General features: G+C 49.7%; 2 non-coding genes across 2 annotated transcripts; both read right to left on the bottom strand.

Moving 5' to 3' along the window:
* Nucleotides 1-9717: 9717 nt before the first annotated feature.
* Trnat-ugu (transfer RNA threonine (anticodon UGU)) lies at nt 9718-9789 on the bottom strand. Its single transcript has one exon. It is a non-coding gene; the product is annotated as a tRNA-Thr (tRNA).
* An 86-nt stretch (nt 9790-9875) lies between these two features.
* Trnat-cgu (transfer RNA threonine (anticodon CGU)) lies at nt 9876-9947 on the bottom strand. The gene has a single exon. It is a non-coding gene; the product is annotated as a tRNA-Thr (tRNA).
* Nucleotides 9948-12838: the final 2891 nt, after the last annotated feature.

Here is a 12838-nt window from a genome sequence, read left to right as displayed (position 1 = left end):
GGTTGTCCAGGGGATGAAAATACCCTTGCTATGAAGCCAGGTCTTAACGGGAAGTGTGTTTGTATGTAATTTAAAAAATAAAGACTTAGTTGATGGCCTTACTGCCACTTTCTTGACTCTTTTTAGAACGTCCTGTCCGGGGCCTCCACGGTGTGGCGAACGGTACAAAGGTACAGGTAGCATCGTGTCCACAAGATCTCTGTACAATTTTTTTTGTAACGGTGGACAGATACTGCAGCGAAGAACGCACGTTCAACATCCTATGCGCCAGCACCACTTCACGCAGGTACCCAGTCACGGTTCCCGGCATGTTCTGAGCCGACCAAACAACAAATCCCAGAAGAAGTGTACTCAGCCATACTTGAATTAGTGTTCGAAGAAAGATCATTTTGATCCCGCAGAAACACAAAGCGTGACACAATTTGTCGCAAAAACACGTGAACCAGACCAAGCCCACCTTTCTTGACCGGGAAAAACAAATTTGTTCGACTCGCCCTCTCCCAGGTAGAGGCCCAAATGAAAGTGGCGAAAATGCGGTGAATTTTTTGTACGCTTACCCGCGCAGCACACAACACATCCATAACATACCATATCTTGGAAACTAAGAAAAGGTTGCAAACAGTGGCTCTAGAAAACATTGACATTTGCTTGCCTCTCCAACCGTCAGCCTTTCCATTTGCTGTCGAAACTTGGGGGAGCCAGTACGGTTCGGCCTCACGGTAACTTCCGAGAGGCACCCCCAGGTACTGTGTAGGTAACTTTGACCAATTCAACCGAGAAAAGGTCTCCGGTGTGTCTTCCCAACTCCCCCATGCCAGAAGCCATAACTTTTATCCCAGTTTATCTGGGCTCCAGTTGAATTGCAAAACTTTTCGACTACAGCAGTTGCCTCTATAATGCTCGCTTTATCTGTGCAGAAAATCGCGATGTCGCTGGCATACGCCAATATTTTAACATGTGCTTCCTGTAGTCGATAGCCTGCTATGCGTTCGTTGTTTTTAATGGCCATACAGAGTGGCTCGAGATAAGCAGAAAACAGAAGGGGCGAAAGCGGGCAACCTTGACGCACCGACGAGAGCACACGAAAGCTATCGGTGAGCTCCCCATTAACAATAATTCGCGTTGAGCAGTTCTTGTACGCCATCGTGACACCTTCCGTTATCACACTGCCAACATTCGTGTGTTCAAGTATGTATAGTAGAGCCTTGTGCGAGACGAGGTCGAAGGCTTTTGCCAAATCGATCTGCATCATCGCGACGTAATCGCCAATCGCATCGCAACACTCTAGCACACTTCGAGCCACGTGTACATTTGTTGTAATACTGCGGCCTTTCATGCCACAAGTCTGGTGCGGCCCTACCAATGTTTTGATGACACTTTGCAGTCGTTTTGCTGAAACTTTCGTGAATATCTTATAGTCAACGTTGGCTAGAGTTATCGGGCGATATGAGCCAGGCAACAAGCGTTTATTTTCATCATCACTCTTCGGGATTAGTACGATATGCGATGTTGTGAAAGACAAGGGCAATCTTTTTAGGTCGTACGCTTCGCTAATAACTAGTTGGAGGACATGAGCCAGCGCAGACTTAAACGTTTTATAGAAAGTGGCCCCTAAGCCATCAGGCCCAGATGCTTTACCGGGGGCCAACTCGTCTATTGCGCACTCTATCTCACTCAGGGTAATGGGATGTTCAAGCCGTGTCTTAACTTCTTCATCTAGCCTTGGCATCAATGAAAGGAATTCCATCTGGTGGCCATCTTTAGGTTCACGTGGTTGACTCAAGATGGCTTTGAAGTGATCGGCGATCCCTTGCTTGATGTCGTTTTGGTCGGACGTGATATCATTGCCTTTAGCTAGCTGGCGGATTTCCTTCCCACACGCGTGCCTTTTCTCGTCTGAGAGGGCTCGTTTTGTTGGCGCTTCTCCCGCCCACAGCTTCTCAGACCTTGATCGCATAACGGCCGCTTTGTACTTCTCAGAGTCTACCCTTTCGAGTTCAGTTTTTACTTCCTTTATTTCCTTAGTATACACACCAGGCTGGGCACTTTCCATGCTGATGAAAATGTGCAGTTGGTGGCGAAGGTTTGTTTCTGCCTGTTTGAGGTTATGCCGAAGTACACTGCTTCTTTCAATAGCCATAGTTTTAACTTTCTGTTTAAATTCTTCCCATTTATTGGCGAAGCTTTCTAGTTGGACTGAACACAGGCTTTCTAGTTCGTTCGCAACCACATCAACGAAACCATCGTCACCCAACAACTGCACGTTCAATTTCTAGAGGTCCCAGTTAAAGGTGTGTTTGATCCGTCCTTTCCCAAAGGTGGCAGTTACCAAGCAGTGATCGCTATATGCAATGGGTTGCACATCATATTCACTACACAAGGGCACCAATTCGGCTGACACATATAATCTATCTAGCCGAGCGTGGCTATCACGCTGGAAGTGAGTAAACTGCGGGTGAGTACCACTGGCGAAGACACTAATGATATCTTCCAAGTCGTAATCGTGCACCAGTGCATTTAGCAATTCAGCACTCTTATCACGTACGTGTGAAAATTTGGCGCGGTCGTCAGCAGTGCATACACAGTTAAAATCGCCCAGCAGTATTCGCACCTTGTTACATTTTACGTACTCTTCAAGACGCTCAAAGAAGGATCGCCGGTCTGTTTTAATATTCGGTGCGTAGACACAAATGACACGGAAATTCTTATCGCAAAAACAAAAATCAGCCACTAAAAGGCGCCCACTTTCACACGAAAACACTGACTGCACACAAATGCCAAAGTTTCTTCGAATGAATATAGCGCAACCACCTGATCCACCAACAGCGTGAGAAACACACACATCAAAGTGAGTACGAAAATTGGACACCATTCTGTCGGTTAGCTCTTGGCTCTCTAATTTGGTTTCTTGGATTCCCACAAGATGCAAGTCATTATTTAAGAGTAGACGACTTAGCTTACATTGTCGCCTTCTTGCGCTGAGCCCTCGTACATTTAACGTGGCTACACGTAGCGCTCCTTCAATATTGTGCGCCATGACTAAACGGCAGAAGGGTGCCCATCAGTTACCCAAGGACGCGTGTTCATAATGACGCGCCGATAACCGCATCGAGAGCCACAAAAGCAAACACAACTCGACCTCTCTAAGAAACACTCAAATGCAACTTGAGCCCCCGTTTCTGACACGTATCTAAAAAGGATAGTGCTCAGGTGACGGCCATTGCACTCACCAACCCCCCAACCCGCCTAAGCTACAGACAGTACAAAATTACGGAGGCGGTTTACCAGCCTGCCGTGGATCGTCCGTAATGTTCGGCCACAGCTTCAGGGTTGGTCTCCTCATACCTGGCGTTTTGGGCGGTGGCTCGTCTCCGCCATTGCTGTCTTGTAGCGTAGCCAGGCTATTGGCCTGGTCGTGCGGTCGTTTCCCCGCCAGCAAGTTAGCGAGCCCGGTATGGGTGTCCATGCCCTCAGGTTCAGGGGTGGTGGAGGTCGCTCCCGGTTCAGGTAGGCTCTTTACTTCAGCGTTCGTCACAGCTACACTGTCCTCTGCCTTCTCTTGTTGAGTGGTGACGGCCTCATCGACGTGTTGCCCCTGTTTCTGGAGTCGTGCCTCCGTCTTTGCCGCCTCGCCAGCTGCTTCCTTAGCCGTGGACGATGTGTCTTCCATGTCCGCCTCGTCCATGAGAAGGGCGGCGTTGTCGTCGTTGCTCACGGGTCCGGTCTCGCTAGCCTACGTCCGCTCGCACTGACTCTCTTCATGACCGAAGCGTCGGCACGCACCACACCGCGGTATGCGGCAGTCGCGCCGAATATGGCCTGTTCCGCGGCAGCGTAGGCAGAGAGGGGCCCTGCCCAGCACAACCACGAGTGCCAGCTCGCCGAAGACGCTCACCTGATGTGGGAGATCGACCAGCATTACGCCCGGCTTCAACTTGAGCGTAACCAGTCTTGTGGTAGAGTTCTTATCAGCCACGCCATGCACCCGCCACCGCTCGCGGGCGACGTCCGTGACCTTTCCGAACGGCGCGAACGCAAGACGCACGTCCTCGTCGGGAACGGTGTGCAGCAGCCAATGCACTTTCAAGCGCACATCCTGGTTGGCGGGGTCAATGACGAGGCATCGGCCCTTTTTGACCTGCAGCTCACCAACGCTGACTATCTTCTTCACGGCTTCGTCGTCCTTGAAGGTCACGGCCCAAACATGGCTCATACGGTAGGCCCCGAGAGCCACCACTTCCGGCAGGAGCGATAACGGGGCGAGCGCATCGCGGAAATCTTCCACCCGGTATGGGCGGGCCCTGATATCACAATGTAAAAAAACGGTGTTCACAACAAAACGCCCTGTTGGCAAACTCGGCAAAACAACTAGGTACTCGTTGTCCGCAGCAAAATTCCTGTTACCACGGCCGCTCTGGGCCGCTGAAGCCGCTCCTACGGAGCCCGTCATCATACGTCCGTCACGCTCGGTGGCCGGAAGCAGAGTCGCTGAGCTATAGCGGCGACGAAACGTGCCGCACAAGAAAGGTTCAGCCGTGTAGCGATTTTATTGTTTGTAGACAAAGTCCGACAATAAAAGAATAAACAATGCCGCTGAGGATGGAACTCACGACCCCTGTTTACAAGACCAGTGCTCTAGCACTGAGCTATAGCGGCTTTTTTTTTCTTTATTGCCGTCTTCGACGTACAAACTCATAGGTTACAAAGGATAAAACGTGCCAGCCACACTTTGGCTAGCACAGCACTAAAATCTTTTCAGTGACACCAGTTCATCCAGTACAGACATCCATTGTGGTGGATCAGGCAGTGATTTGTAAGCGTCTCTCACGTAAACAACACTCTCAATGAAGTGTTCTCGCACAGGTATTACAACCAAGTCTGCATGTTCAAATTGCATGCGAGTTTTCCACATAGCGTGGAGGCCCAGGACCATAATGAGGTCGTACGGTACTTGCTCTGAGGTATCTATTGGCAAAAAGCGTATCCCATACGGGTCCAGGGGTAACTGCTTCTTCAGCGTTCTCTGCAGAACGTCCCAGTGAAAGATCGGGTCCCAGCAATCTAGGAAAACATGTTCTATTGTTTCTGGTTTTTTACATAAAAAGCAGTTGGTGTTCCAGGGGATGAAAATACCCTTGCTATGAAGCCAGGTCTTAACGGGAAGTGTGTTTGAATGTAATTGGAAGAAGAAGGACTTAGTCGATGGCCGTACTGGCATTTTCTTAACTCTTTTTAGCACGTCCTGTCCGGGGCCTCCACGGTGTGGCGAGCGGTACAAAGGTACGGGGAGCATCGTGTCCACAAGATCTCTGTACAATTTTTTCTTTGTAACGGTGGACAGATACTGCTGTGAGAAACGCACATTTAACATCCTATATGACATCACCACTTCACGCAGGTATCCTTTCACAGTTCCCGGCATGTTCTGAGCCGACGAAACAACGAATCCTGGAAGAAGTCTGCCCAGCCGTACTTGTACTATTGTTCGAAGAAAGAGATCATTTTGATCCCGCAGAAACACAAAGCGTGACACAATTTGTCGCAAAAACAAGTGAACCAGACCCAGCCCACCTTTCTTGACCGGGAGAAACAAGTTTGTTCGACTCGTCCTCTCCCAGGTAGAGGCCCAAATGAAAGTAGCGAAAATGCGGTGAATTTTTTGTACGCTTACCCGCGCAGCACACAACACATTCATAACATACCATATCTTTGAAACTAAAAAGAGGTTGCAAACAGTGGCTCTAGAAAACATTGACAATTGCTTTCCTCTCCAACCGTCAGCCTTTTCCTTTGCTCTCGAAGCTTGGTCGAGCCAGTACGGTTCGGCCTCACGGTAACTTCCGAGAGGCACCCCCAGGTACTGTGTAGGTAACTTTGACCAATTCAATCGAGAAAAGGTCTCGGGCGTGTCTTCCCAACTCCCATGCCAGAAGCCATAACTTTTATCCCAATTTATCTGGGCTCCAGCTGAATCGCAAAATTTTTCGACTACAGTAGTTGCCTCTTTAATACTGGCTTTATTTGTGCAGAGAATCGCGATGTCGTCTGCATACGCCAATATTTTAACGTGTGCTGCCTGTAGTCGATAGCCTGCTATGCGGTCGTTGTTCTTAATGGCCAAACAGAGTGGCTCGAGATAAGCAGCAAACAGAAGGGGCGAAAGCGGGCATCCTTGACGCACCGACGAGAGCACACGAAAGCTATCGGTGAGCTCCCCATTAACAATGATTCGCGTTGAGCAGTCTTTGTACGCCATCGTTACGCCTTCCGTTATGACACTGCCACCGTTCGTATGTTCGAGTATGCATAGTAGAGCCTTGTGCGAGACGAGGTCGAAGGCTTTCGCCAAATCTATCTGCATCATCGCGACGTAATCGCCAATCGCGTCGGAACACTCTAGCACACTTCGAACCACGTGTACATTTGTTGTAATACTGCGGCCTTTAATGCCACAAGTCTGGTGAGGCCCTACCAATGTTTTTATGACACTTTGCAGTCGTTTCGCTAAAACTTTCGTGAATACCTTATAGTCAACGTTGGCTAGAGTTATCGGGCGATATGAGCCTGGCAACAAACGTTTCTTTTCGTCATCACTCTTCGGGATTAGCACGATATGCGAGGTTGTGAAAGACAAGGGCAATCTTTTTCGGTCATACGCTTCGCTGATAACTAGATGGAGGACATGAGCCAGCGCTGACTTAAACGTTTTATAGAAAGTAGCCCCTAAGCCATCAGGCCCCGGTGCTTTACCGGGCGCCAACTCGTCTATTGCGCACTCTATCTCACTCAGGGTAATGGGATGTTCTAGCCGTGCCTTAACTTCTTCATCGAGCTTTGGCATCAGTGAAAGGAATTCCGTCTGGTAGCCATCTTTAGGTTCGCGTGGCTGACCTAAGAAGGCTTTGAAGTGATCGACGATCCCTTGTTTGATGTCGGTTTTGTCGGACGTGATGTCATTGCCTTTAGCTAGCTGGCGGATTTCCTTCCGACATGCGTACCTTTTCTCGTCTGAGAGAGCTCGTTTTGTTGGCGCTTCTCCCGCCCACAGCTTCTCAGACCTTGATCGCACAACGGCGGCTTTGTATTTCTCAGAGTCTATCCTTTCGAGTTCGGCTTTCACTTCCTTTATTTCGTTAACATACACACCAGGCTGGACACTTTCCATGCTGATAAAAAATTGCAGTTGCTGGCGAAGGTTCGTTTCTGCCTGTTTCAGGTTATGCCGAAGGACACTGCTTCTTTCAATAGCCATTGTTTTTACTTTCTGTTTAAATTCTTCCCATTTAATGGCGAAGCTTGCTAATTCGACTGAAATCAGGCTTTCAAGTTCTTTCACAACAGCATCAACGAAGGCATCGTCATCCAGCAACTGCGCGTTCAACTTCCAGAGGTCCCAGTTAAAGGTGTGTTTGATCTGTCTTTTCCCAAAGGTGGCAGTTACCAAGCAGTGGTCGCTATATGCAATGGGTTGCACATCATATTCACTACACAAGGGCACCAATTCGGCTGACACATATAATCTATCTAGCCGAGCGTGGCTATCACGCTGGAAGTGCGTAAACTGCGGGTGAGTACCGCTGGCGAAGACACTACCGATATCTTCCAAGTCGTAATCGTGCACCACTGCATTTAGCAATTCAGCACTCCTATCGCGTACGTGTGAAAATTTTGCGCGGTCGTCAGCAGTGCATACGCAGTTAAAATCGCCCAGCAGTATTACCACCTTGTCACAGTTTACGTACTCTTCAAGACGCTCAAAGAAGGATCGCCGGTCTGTTTGAATATTCGGTGCGTAGACACAAATGACACGGAAATCCTTATCGCAAAAACAAAAATCAGCCACTAAAAGGCGCCCACTTTCACACGAAAACACTGACTGCACACAAATGCCAAAGTTTCTTCGAATGAATACAGCGCAACCACCTGATCCACCAACAGCGTGAGAAACACACACGTCAAAGTGCGCACGAAAATTGGACACCATTCTGTCGGTTAGCTCTTGGCTCTCTATTTTCGTTTCTTGGATTCCCACAAGATGCAAGTCATTATCTAAGAGTAGGCGACTTAGCTGACATTGCCGCCTTCTTGCACCGAGCCCTCGTACATTTAACGTGGCTACACGTAGCGCTCCTTCGATATTAGCTGCCATGACTACACGGCAGAATGGTGCCCGTCACAGTTACGCAGGGACGAGTGTTGATAATGACGCGCCGATAACCGCGTTGAGTGCCACAAAAGGGAACACAACCCGACCTCTCGAAAACAACACTGACATGCAACTCGGGCCCTCGATCCTGACACATATCCAAGAGAATAGCGCTCAGGGTGACGGCCATTGCACTCACGAACCCCCCAACCCGCCTCAAGCAAACCACAGTACAGAACTACGGAGGCGGTTTACCCGCCTGCCGTGGATCGGCCGTAATGTTCGGCCGCAGCTTCAAGGTTGGTCTCCTCATACCTGGCGCTTTGGGCGGTGGCTCGTCTCTGCCGCTGCTGTCCTGCAACGTAGCCAGGCTATTGGTCTGGTCGCGCGGACGTTTCCCCGCCTGCAAGTTGGCAAGCCCGGTATGGGTGTCCATGTCTTCATGTTCAGGGGGGGTGGAGGCCGTTCCCGGGTCAGGTGGGCTCTCTTCCTCACGGTTCGGCATGGCTACAGAGCCCTCCACTTGCTTTTGCTGTTCAGTGGCGACGGCTTCATCGACATGTTGCCCCTGTTTCTGAGGTCGTGCCTCCGACTCTGCAACCTCGCCAGCTGCTTCCTTAGTCGTGGTCGATGTGTCTTCCATATCCGCCTCGTCCATGAGTAGGGCGGAGTTGTCGTCGTTGCTCACGGGTCCGGTCACGCTAGCGTACGTCCGCTCGCACTGACTCTCTTCGTGACCGAAGCGTCGGCAGGCACCACACCGCGGAATGCGGCAGTCGCGACGAATATGGCCCGTCCCGCGGCAGCGTAGGCAGAGAGGGGCCCTGCCCGGCACAACCACAAGAGCCAGCTCGCCGGAGACGCTCACCTGGTGTGGCAGGTCGTCAAGCATTACGCCCGGCTTCAACTTCAGCGTAACTAGTCTTGTGGTAGAGTTCTTGTCAGCCACGCCATGCACCCGCCACCGGTCGCGGGCGACGTCCGTGACCTTTCCAAACGGCGCGAAGGCAAGTCGCACGTCCTCGTCAGGAACGGTGTGCAGCAGCCAATGCACTTTTAAGCGTACATCCTGGTTGGCGGGGTCAATGACGAGGCATCGGCCCTTCTTGACCTGTAGCTCACCAACACTGACGATCTTCTTCACAGCTTCGTTGTCTTTGAAGGTCATGGCCCAAACATGGCTCATACGGTAGGCCCCGAGAGCCACCACTTCCGGCAGGAGCGATAACGGGGCGAGCGCATCGCGGAAATCTTCCACCCGGTATGGGCGGGCCCTGATATCACAATGTAAAAAACTGTGTTCACAACAAAACGCCCTGTTGGCAAACTCGGCAAAACAACTTGGTACTCGTTGTCCGCAGCAAAATTCCTGTTACCGCGGCCGCTCTGGGCCGCTGAAGCCGCTTCTACGGAGCCCGTCATCATGCGTCCGTCACGCTCGGTGGCCGGAAGCAGAATCTCTCTGAGCTACACCCTGAGCTATAGCGGCGACGAAACGTGCCACACAAATGAGGTTCAGCCATGTAGCGCTTTTAGTATGGGTAGAGAAAGCGCGACAATAAAAGAAACAAAGCCACCAGTGAGGATTGAACTCACGACCCCTGGTTTACAAGACCAGTGCTCTACCACTGAGCTATAGCGGCGACGAAACGTGCCGCACAAAAAAAGGTTCAGCCATGTAGCGCTTTTGGTATTTGTTGACAAAGCGCGACAATAAAAGAAGAAACAATGCCACCAGTGAGGATTGAACTCACGACCCCTGGTTTACGAGACCAGTGCTCTACCACTGAGCTATAGCGGCTTTTTTTTCTTTATTGCCGCCTTCGACGTACAAACTCAAGGGTTACAAAGGATAAAACGTGCCAACCACACTTTGGCTAGCACAGTACTAAAATCTTTTCAGTGACACCAGTTCATCGAGTACAGACATCCATTGTGGTGGATCAGGCAGTACTTTGTACGCGTCTCTCACGTAAACAACACTCTCAATGAAGTGTTCTCGCACCGGTATCACAACGATGTCTGCATGTTCAAATTGCATGCGAGTTTTCCACATCGCGTGGAGGCCCAGGACCATAATGAGGTCATACGGTACTTTCTCTGAGGAATCTACTGGCAAGAAGCGTATTCCATACGGGTCCAGAGGTAACTGTTTCTTCAGCGTTCTCTGCAGGACGTCCCAGTGAAATATCGGGTCCCAGCAATCTAGGAAAACATGTTCTATTGTTTCTGGTTTTTTACATAAAAAGCAGTCGGTTGTCCAGGGGATGAAAATACCCTTGCTATGAAGCCAGGTCTTAACGGGAAGTGTGTATGTAATTTAAAAAATAAAGACTTAGTTGATGGCCTTACTGGCACTTTCTTGACTCTTTTTAGAACGTCCTGTCCGGGGCCTCCACGGTGTGGCGAACGGTACAAAGGTACAGGTAGCATCGTGTCCACAAGATCTCTGTACAATTTTTTTGTAACGGTGGACAGATACTGCAGCGAAGAACGCACGTTCAACATCCTATGCGCCAGCACCACTTCACGCAGGTACCCAGTCACGGTTCCCGGCATGTTCTGAGCCGACCAAACAACAAATCCCAGAAGAAGTGTACTCAGCCATACTTGAATTAGTGTTCGAAGAAAGATCATTTTGATCCCGCAGAAACACAAAGCGTGACACAATTTGTCGCAAAAACACGTGAACCAGACCAAGCCCACCTTTCTTGACCGGGAAAAACAAATTTGTTCGACTCGCCCTCTCCCAGGTAGAGGCCCAAATGAAAGTGGCGAAAATGCGGTGAATTTTTTGTACGCTTACCCGCGCAGCACACAACACATCCATAACATACCATATCTTGGAAACTAAGAAAAGGTTGCAAACAGTGGCTCTAGAAAACATTGACATTTGCTTGCCTCTCCAACCGTCAGCCTTTCCATTTGCTGTCGAAACTTGGGGGAGCCAGTACGGTTCGGCCTCACGGTAACTTCCGAGAGGCACCCCCAGGTACTGTGTAGGTAACTTTGACCAATTCAACCGAGAAAAGGTCTCCGGTGTGTCTTCCCAACTCCCCCATGCCAGAAGCCATAACTTTTATCCCTGTTTATCTGGGCTCCAGTTGAATTGCAAAACTTTTCGACTACAGCAGTTGCCTCTATAATGCTCGCTTTATCTGTGCAGAAAATCGCGATGTCGCCGGCATACGCCAATATTTTAACATGTGCTTCCTGTAGTCGATAGCCTGCTATGCGTTCGTTGTTTTTAATGGCCATACAGAGTGGCTCGAGATAAGCAGCAAACAGAAGGGGCGAAAGCGGGCAACCTTGACGCACCGACGAGAGCACACGAAAGCTATCGGTGAGCTCCCCATTAACAATAATTCGCGTTGAGCAGTTCTTGTACGCCATCGTGACACCTTCCGATATCACACTGCCAACATTCGTGTGTTCAAGTATGTATAGTAGAGCCTTGTGCGAGACGAGGTCGAAGGCTTTTGCCAAATCGATCTGCATCATCGCGACGTAATCGCCAATCGCATCGCAACACTCTAGCACACTTCGAGCCACGTGTACATTTGTTGTAATACTGCGGCCTTTAATGCCACAAGTCTGGTGCGGCCCTACCAATGTTTTGATGACACTTTGCAGTCGTTTTGCTGAAACTTTCGTGAATATCTTATATTCAACGTTGGCTAGAGTTATCGGGCGATATGAGCCAGGCAACAAGCGTTTATTTTCATCATCACTCTTCGGGATTAGTACGATATGCGATGTTGTGAAAGACAAGGGCAATCTTTTTAGGTCGTACGCTTCGCTAATAACTAGTTGGAGGACATGAGCCAGCGCAGACTTAAACGTTTTATAGAAAGTGGCCCCTAAGCCATCAGGCCCAGGTGCTTTACCGGGGGCCAACTCGTCTATTGCGCACTCTATCTCACTCAGGGTAATGGGATGTTCAAGCCGTGTCTTAACTTCTTCATCTAGCCTTGGCATCAATGAAAGGAATTCCATCTGGTGGCCATCTTTAGGTTCACGTGGTTGACTCAAGATGGCTTTGAAGTGATCGGCGATCCCTTGCTTGATGTCGTTTTGGTCGGACGTGATATCATTGCCTTTAGCTAGCTGGCGGATTTCCTTCCCACACGCGTGCCTTTTCTCGTCTGAGAGGGCTCGTTTTGTTGGCGCTTCTCCCGCCCACAGCTTCTCAGACCTTGATCGCAGAACGGCCGCTTTGTACTTCTCAGAGTCTACCCTTTCGAGTTCAGTTTTTACTTCCTTAGTATACACACCAGGCTGGGCACTTTCCATGCTGATGAAAATGTGCAGTTGGTGGCGAAGGTTTGTTTCTGCCTGTTTGAGGTTATGCCGAAGTACACTGCTTCTTTCAATAGCCATAGTTTTAACTTTCTGTTTAAATTCTTCCCATTTATTGGCGAAGCTTTCTAGTTGGACTGAACACAGGCTTTCTAGTTCGTTCGCAACCACATCAACGAAACCATCGTCACCCAACAACTGCACGTTCAATTTCTAGAGGTCCCAGTTAAAGGTGTGTTTGATCCGTCCTTTCCCAAAGGTGGCAGTTACCAAGCAGTGATCGCTATATGCAATGGGTTGCACATCATATTCACTACACAAGGGCACCAATTCGTCTGACACATATAATCTATCTAGCCGAGCGTGGCTATCACGCTGGAAGTGAGTAAACTG

This window comes from Dermacentor silvarum, chromosome 5, assembly GCF_013339745.2.
Source record: "Dermacentor silvarum isolate Dsil-2018 chromosome 5, BIME_Dsil_1.4, whole genome shotgun sequence".
In the NCBI taxonomy this organism is placed as follows: Eukaryota; Metazoa; Arthropoda; class Arachnida; order Ixodida; family Ixodidae; genus Dermacentor; species Dermacentor silvarum.
This window is presented reverse-complemented; position numbering and strand designations above follow the sequence as displayed.